Source organism: Gracilinanus agilis, chromosome 1 (assembly GCF_016433145.1).
Source record: "Gracilinanus agilis isolate LMUSP501 chromosome 1, AgileGrace, whole genome shotgun sequence".
Taxonomy (NCBI): Eukaryota; Metazoa; Chordata; class Mammalia; order Didelphimorphia; family Didelphidae; genus Gracilinanus; species Gracilinanus agilis.
In genome coordinates, this window is record NC_058130.1 from 781,993,949 (window position 1) to 782,000,885 (window position 6,937).

General features: G+C 44.0%; 1 pseudogene; it reads right to left on the reverse strand.

Annotated features, from left to right (window-relative positions):
• Positions 1–5,519: 5,519 nt before the first annotated feature.
• Positions 5,520–6,356, reverse strand: LOC123230430 (annotated as a pseudogene).
• Positions 6,357–6,937: the final 581 nt, after the last annotated feature.

Genomic DNA, 6,937 nt, shown 5'->3' on the forward strand with positions numbered 1-6,937 from the left:
GGTAAAAATTCAGAGGTGTTCTCTGGGGTCTCTGGGGGTCATAGATAGCAAAGTTCTTTTTCTTCTTTTTTTAACCCCTTACCTTTCATCTTAGAGTCAATAGTAGGTATTGGTTCCAAGGCAGATCAGTAAGAGCTAGGTTGGTGATGGTAAACCTATGACATGTGGCCGCATGCCAAGGATGAAACTTTTGCTGTAGTGTAGTGTAGACACTCTGTGCACTATAGATGACAATTCTACCTATATTCATTGACCTATTTGGATTTATTAAATACAGTTATATATTACAATGACATATTTTTGTTATTTAAACTATAAATATCGCAAGATTTTTTTTTTCTCGAAGTGACACATCACCCAAGAGATGCTTGGATTTTTGGCAAATTTTGACACAACAAGCTCAAAAGGTTGCCCATCACTGAGCTAGGCCATGGGGGTTCAGTGACTTGCCCAGGGTCACCCAGCTAGGAAGAGTCTGAGGCCAGATTTGAACCTAGAATCTCCCAATGCTAGGCCTGGCTCTCAATCTCAATCACCCAGTTGTCCTCCCTTTTCAAGCAATGTTCTTTCATTGATTTCCTCAGGGCCATACAGGCAAAAGGAAAAGCAGTCGATGTTGGGTAAGCATTCACACCAGTGCTGTCAAACTCAAATAAAAATGGAGTCTGCTGGATCCTTGCAGGCCTCCTAGTGACTTAGTTTTCAAATGGATTCTTTTTTTTTTTTTTTTTTTTAAATAAACCCTTAACTTGTGTATTGGCTCCTTGGTTGAAGAGTGGTAAGGGTGGGCAATGGGAGTCAAGTGACTTGCCCAGGGTCACACAGCTGGGAAGTGTCTGAGGCTGGATTTGAACCTAGGACCTCCCGTCTCTAGGCCTGACTCTCAATCCACTGAGCTACCCAGCTGCCCCCTTCAAGTGGATTCTTATCAAGATTTCATTGCGTTTTTGTTTTGTTTGAACTTTCCCAGTCCTGTGGCTGTCTGGTTCTGGCCTCACTGGGAAATATTGCAGGCCTCGGGGTCTGTGTTTTTGACCCCTTGAAGGCACCATCCTATGGGTTTAGACCAAAATCACGATTATCTCCAAGAACAAAGTTTTTCCAGACTCAATAAAACAAGGAATATTTCACAAAGTTTGACAAATATTTCTGCTTATTTAGCCTTAACAGGGACCATTCAGGGACTTTCTTAAGCCTTAAACCAAAGGCCAAGAAAACTTGGTCCACACTGAGCTTTCCAAAGTACATGGAGCTCTCCCCATAGGGATCGAGATCCACTGGGCTTCTCCCTTCTCTGATGAGAAAAATGTCCCAGGTGGAAACTCTTCCATGATTCCCGACATGCATTCAAGATCTTGTCCAGGGGCAGCTGGGTAGCTCAGTGGATTGAGAGCCAGACCTATAGATGGGAGGTCCTGGGTTCAAATCTGACCTCAGACACTTCCCAGCTGTGTGACCCTGGGCAAGTCACTTGACCCCCATTGCCTACCCTTACCACTCTTCTGCCTTAGAGCCAATACACAGTATTGATTCCAAGATGGAAGGTGAGGTGAGGTCTTAAAAAAAAATAAAAGATCTTGTCCATCCAACTGAGGCCTGATCAAAAAGTGTCCCTTTCTATGCAGGCCACACCAAAATTTTCCATCTTAGTGGTAAAGGAAATGGCTACAATCTGTGCCATGAGTTTGGGAGAAACCTTTTTTCCCCAAGAAAAAAAAATAGTGTTAGAGGCCAAAGAAAGGGATCTAGAAGTTCCGTAAATGGAAACTGGACCCCCCCACGTAGGTTGCATTTTACTCAACCCCAGGAGAAGCCACCCATTCTGTCAAGAAGCGGGTCTTCACTGCCTTGGAGCCCAGAATAAACTTGATTTTTGGCAACTCCAGAAATGACAGGATTAGCAAATTCTAACCCCAAAGGGATGCCGTTGGGCCCACTCTCCCGGGATCCGGACATGCTGTCATCCAACCTTCCAAATGAGAGCAGTACAAAAGTGAAATTTGGGAAATGTATCAAACTACATTTCCCGTGGTCCAACTGGTTTCCGTTTCCGGTTCTTTGGGCGTGGGGAGGCCTATGTCTTGACGCAGGGAAGAGTTTCTAATCTCCTGGGTTAGGAGGGAGGCTCTCTCTCTTGGCCAGCAGATTAGGGAGGAGATAGGAGACAGTAATGGCGAGGGCGGCGATTTTGAATTCTTATAAGCGCGTGGTCTAATAACTTTATCTATCAACATGGCTTTAATTAAAATCCTAATTTTTATATTTATAGCAGCCTTTATTATTTTTCATATTTATAGCAGCGGCTCAGCAGCCTCACCCGATAGGCCCTGGGATGCCCTGGGACTGTCATATCTAGTGTACGTGTATCTCCCTGTGTGCCCGGACGTGGCTGGTCACCTGCAATGGCCCCGTTGGCTTTTATCTTCTAGCCTTGACTCTTCGCCTCCAGTCAAGTGGCCCGACTCTCCAGGAGGACTCGGGGACCTCTGGGTGGAGGAATTGCCCACAAAGGTGGGAGCAAGTTTCCCCTGGGTCCTTAAGTCCTAAGGGCACCCCAAATTCTCCAGGGATCCTTGATACTGCCAGGGTCAAGCCAATAGAATTACAAACTCATCCATCAGGCAAGACCAGCCGTCTCAATTGGAGAAGTAGCAAAGAATGTCAAGTACCTGTGGATTTGGGACGAAGCTTTCTTACCCTTGGGGCAGCGAGGTGGTACTGTAGACAGAGCACTGGGCCTGGAGTCAGGAGGACCTGGGTTCAAATCTGGCCTCTGGGTGATCCTGGACGAGTCACTAAACCCCACTGCCTAGCCTTTGCCACTCTCCTGTCTTAGGAGAAAGAAGAAGAGGAGGAAAAAGGAAGAGAAGATAAACCAGTAACTTTGGTTTATCCAAAAACTAGTCCAGTAGCTTCGCCAAGAAAACCCCAAATGGTATCGTGAAGAGCCCGACGTGCCTGAAAGATCTGAACAGCCCAATCCAAACCGCTTACCTCCTCCTGGTTGGGGAAAGGCTGCTGTGCCCTGTGGGTCGGGCTCAGTGCCTGCTGGGTACGATGATGTAACTGAGGGAGGCGAAGCTGTGGGCACGAGAAGGGATGTGGTGGCCCCTGTGGGGGCTTGTGATTGGTGGCTGATATCACAGAGCATTCGGAAGAGGGCATGTAGGTCCATTTTGCTGTGGAGAAAGCTGTCTTCAAAGCAGACAAGTAGGCTGTTATTTTATTTTTTTTAACCCTTACAGTAAAACTCTAAGAAGGGCGAGGGCTGGGCAGTGTGGGGTTAGGCCAGAGGAACATCCAGAGCGCTAAAGCCTGGTTAATGCTGGCAAGGCTGAGGCAGAAGATGAGTCCATTCTTTCCTTTTTTTTTTTTTTAAAGAGCAATTTTGTTAATAGCCGAGCATTAAAATTCTCATCCTGTGTCCTCAAAAGAGTCATCGGTTTTCTTCATGCCACGTTATATTATGTGGAATCTCTCAGATGGGCATTTTGCAGACATACATGAAGTCTCTTACACAAGGGTTACTGCCAACCTTGGTAAACACCCGGCTCGCCAAGATAAGATGCCTTTGTGGGAAGGCCTCGGGACCTACAGCCACTTTTTAATTTAATAATGAACAGCCTACGGGCAGCTGGGGGCACAATGGATCAAAAGAAAGCCAGGCCTGGGGTCAGGAGGACCCAGGTTCAAATGTGGCTTCAGACAGTTTCTAGCTGTGTGACCCTGGGCAAGTCACTTCACCCCCATTGCCTAGCTTTTGCCCTTCTGGCTTAGAGTGGTTACTAAGACAGAAAGTAAGGGTTCAAAAGAATAAAAGAACAGTCTGTGAATCTGCCCAAACAGTTTCTCTGAAGACAGCTTTCTCCTGAGCAACATGTACCTGCGTGTTCTCTTCTAATACAAAAACTTTGAGTTAGAAAGTTGTATGATGTGGTCTATTTTCTTGGCTATCCCCCTCCTGAGTACTTAAGAGTAATAGTTCCCACCTTAAATCTGTCAATCACTATATAAGGATTCAATTTTTTTTTTTTTAAATAATCCTTCCCTTCTATCTTAGAGTCTATACTGTGTATTGGTTCCAGGGCAGAAGAGTGGTGAGGCCTGGGCAACTGAGGTTCTCTCTCTCTTCACCAAGGGCTTCTTTTCTGGGGCCTTCATCGTCCATGAGGCAGCAGGAAGGATGAGGAAAGCCATTCTCTGGGAGTCCTGGGCTTGACGGAGGCCACACGGGAGGCCTTCACTGTCCATACCACAGCATTCATTGGGTCTTGGCTGCTAGGATATGGGACATGGCACTGTCCACCCCAGAGAAGATAATCTCCCCACCCAGTTACCAATGGCCCACCATGGCTCTTCCCAACTTTTCCTCCTTGATCCTGCCTCAGCAATTATTTTAGCTGTACTCATTACATCGATAAATTCATTTTCCTCATTGGTAGGGCAGGATCGAACTAAGAGTTTCTACTTTCCCAGTAAAATGTATTTTCTCAGTAAAATATTAGAAAGCAATAACCCCAAAGACATTTTTATTAGATGAAGTTGACTATGTGTCTTGTATATATTGTTTCATGCACATTTTCCCTTATATTCCATCAGAATATAATATATTGTATATAATATATAGTATATAATATGTTATATACAGTACACACTGTATACAGTATATAATTTATATAGTATGTTATATATTACATGTGATATAATTATATGGTATGTGATATAGTATATATTGTTTATAGTATATATATCATATATTAATATATGATATAAAGATACAGTATATAATATATTGTATGTTATATAGCATATATTGCATATAGTATATTATATATAGCATATCTGTCATGTGTGATTAAATATATAGTATGTAATATATTGTATATGTTATATGGTATACATAATTTATATAGTATATATGTCATATTATATGTGAAGTGTGTTATATGTTATATAGTATATATTATATGGTATATGTCATATATTATATATGGTACAAAGTATAACATATGTATGCCATATATTATATGTGACATAAACATATAGTATATAATATATTGTATATGTTGTATAATATATTAATACATATAATATAAAATTATATTCCTGAGGCAGGGACTATTTTCACTTTGTGTATTCCTAATACTTAGCAAGCTATATTGGCACATAATAAGTACTTAGTAAAGACTTAAGAATAGAAAAAAGAAATCCATCTGATAGCCTTTTCAGGCTAGACTCCCCCAGAGTTCATAGTTATCCATCTCTGAAGAGACAACATGAATGAATGCCCAAGTGACACCAGCATCAAGATCTAGACCTGTGTTGGTGAACCTACAGCACGTGTGCCAGAGGGGGCTGCTCCACCACACCTGAGGACATTTCTCTCATCACCTGCCCCTCTGCCCAGCAGCCCAATGGGCGCACTTCATCCCTCCCCTATCTGGGGTAAGGTTGGGGGGCCCACATGTGGCATCTCTAAACTCGGTCTCTAAAAGGTTCTCCATCACTAGTCTAAACCATCACCATCTTTTTTCTTGGAGAGCAATTACACCCTTGTTTACATCTTCCAAAATGTGATTCTCTGAGACAGCCAGGAAATCCTCAATGGAAATTGGGTCATCGACAGCATCTGTGAGAATCAGGACTTGTTTTTCCCACTCTTCTCTAAAAAGATCCATGTTCTCCTGGGCCAATTTGCTTGTGGTTTTGCAGCCAAAGCCAACCCACCATTAATAACCTCGGGACAGAGTTGTTGGCTTGCTGACATGGGAACCAGCTTCACACCTTCTTCGTTGTTTGAATTAGAACTGGCTACATTAGCAACCTTGATTAGTTTGTTAGGGTGTTTAAAGAAAACTTAGCCATATTCTTTTGTTTCTTTCTCATTTCCATTCTTTTTTTAAACTGTACTTTGTATTGTTAATTTTATTAACTTTATTAACATTTTTAATTGTACTATGTGTTTTTTTTAACAGTACTGTGTATTGGTTCTATGACAGAAGAGTGGTAAGAGCTAGGCAATGGGAATTAAGTGACTTGTCCAGGGTCACACAGCTGGGAAGTGTCTGAGGCCAGATTTGAACCCAGGACCTCCTGTCTCTAGGCCTGGCTCTCCATCCGCTGGGCCACCCAGCTGCCCTCTCATTTCCATTCTTTGTAGCCTCAATCAATAATCCCCAGAGTGGCACATTGGCTTCCATGTCTGCATAGATTTTCCTGGGCTTTCTGGTCATCTTTTCTACTGCAGAGTTAAGAGCGTTGCTACTTTCTTTACATCCAGCCTTTCCCATGTAGTCAGAAGGTCAGTCTTGCAAGGCCTGTCCCAGGTCATCATGGGTACAAGATGAATCCACCATTAGGACAGCTCCACTGATGATGCTCTCTGGTACTCCTCAAGAGAAGGCCTGGAGGGGGCAGCTAAGTGGCTCAGTGACCAGAGAGCCAGGCCTAGAGAAACCAGGGGTCGTCCCCAAATTCCCAGAGACATCCTTCACCAAGCCACCTTGTTTCCAAACATCTTCTCCAGCAGCCACGAGTTCCAGCTTGAGAAAGTGACTCTCCCTGCCTGGCTCTTTTAGCTCCCTTTTCCAGGAAATTTTCCTTTGCTCGCACAACTGGAGCTGCCAATTCATGGGCCTCCATAGAGAGACCTTTTCTCATTAGGGCGTCCCTTGTCAAGGGTGGTTACCAGGGCTGTAACCTGGGTAACCAGAGGCCTCAGAAGGCTTTCAGGTGCGGAGCCTTTGTCTCCAGACACGGGGGATTTCAGCTGAGGTTGATGTCGCCTGAACGTTCAGCCGTCATTTCAGCGATGAAGGGCGTGCAAATGGCGGGGGAGGAAGAGGAGGATTCCCAAACCCCAGGGAATTCAGTCCATTATTTCCTTGGTCCCCTCGTACTTCAGGATGTACATCGACTGGGAAGGTCCCTTTAAGAT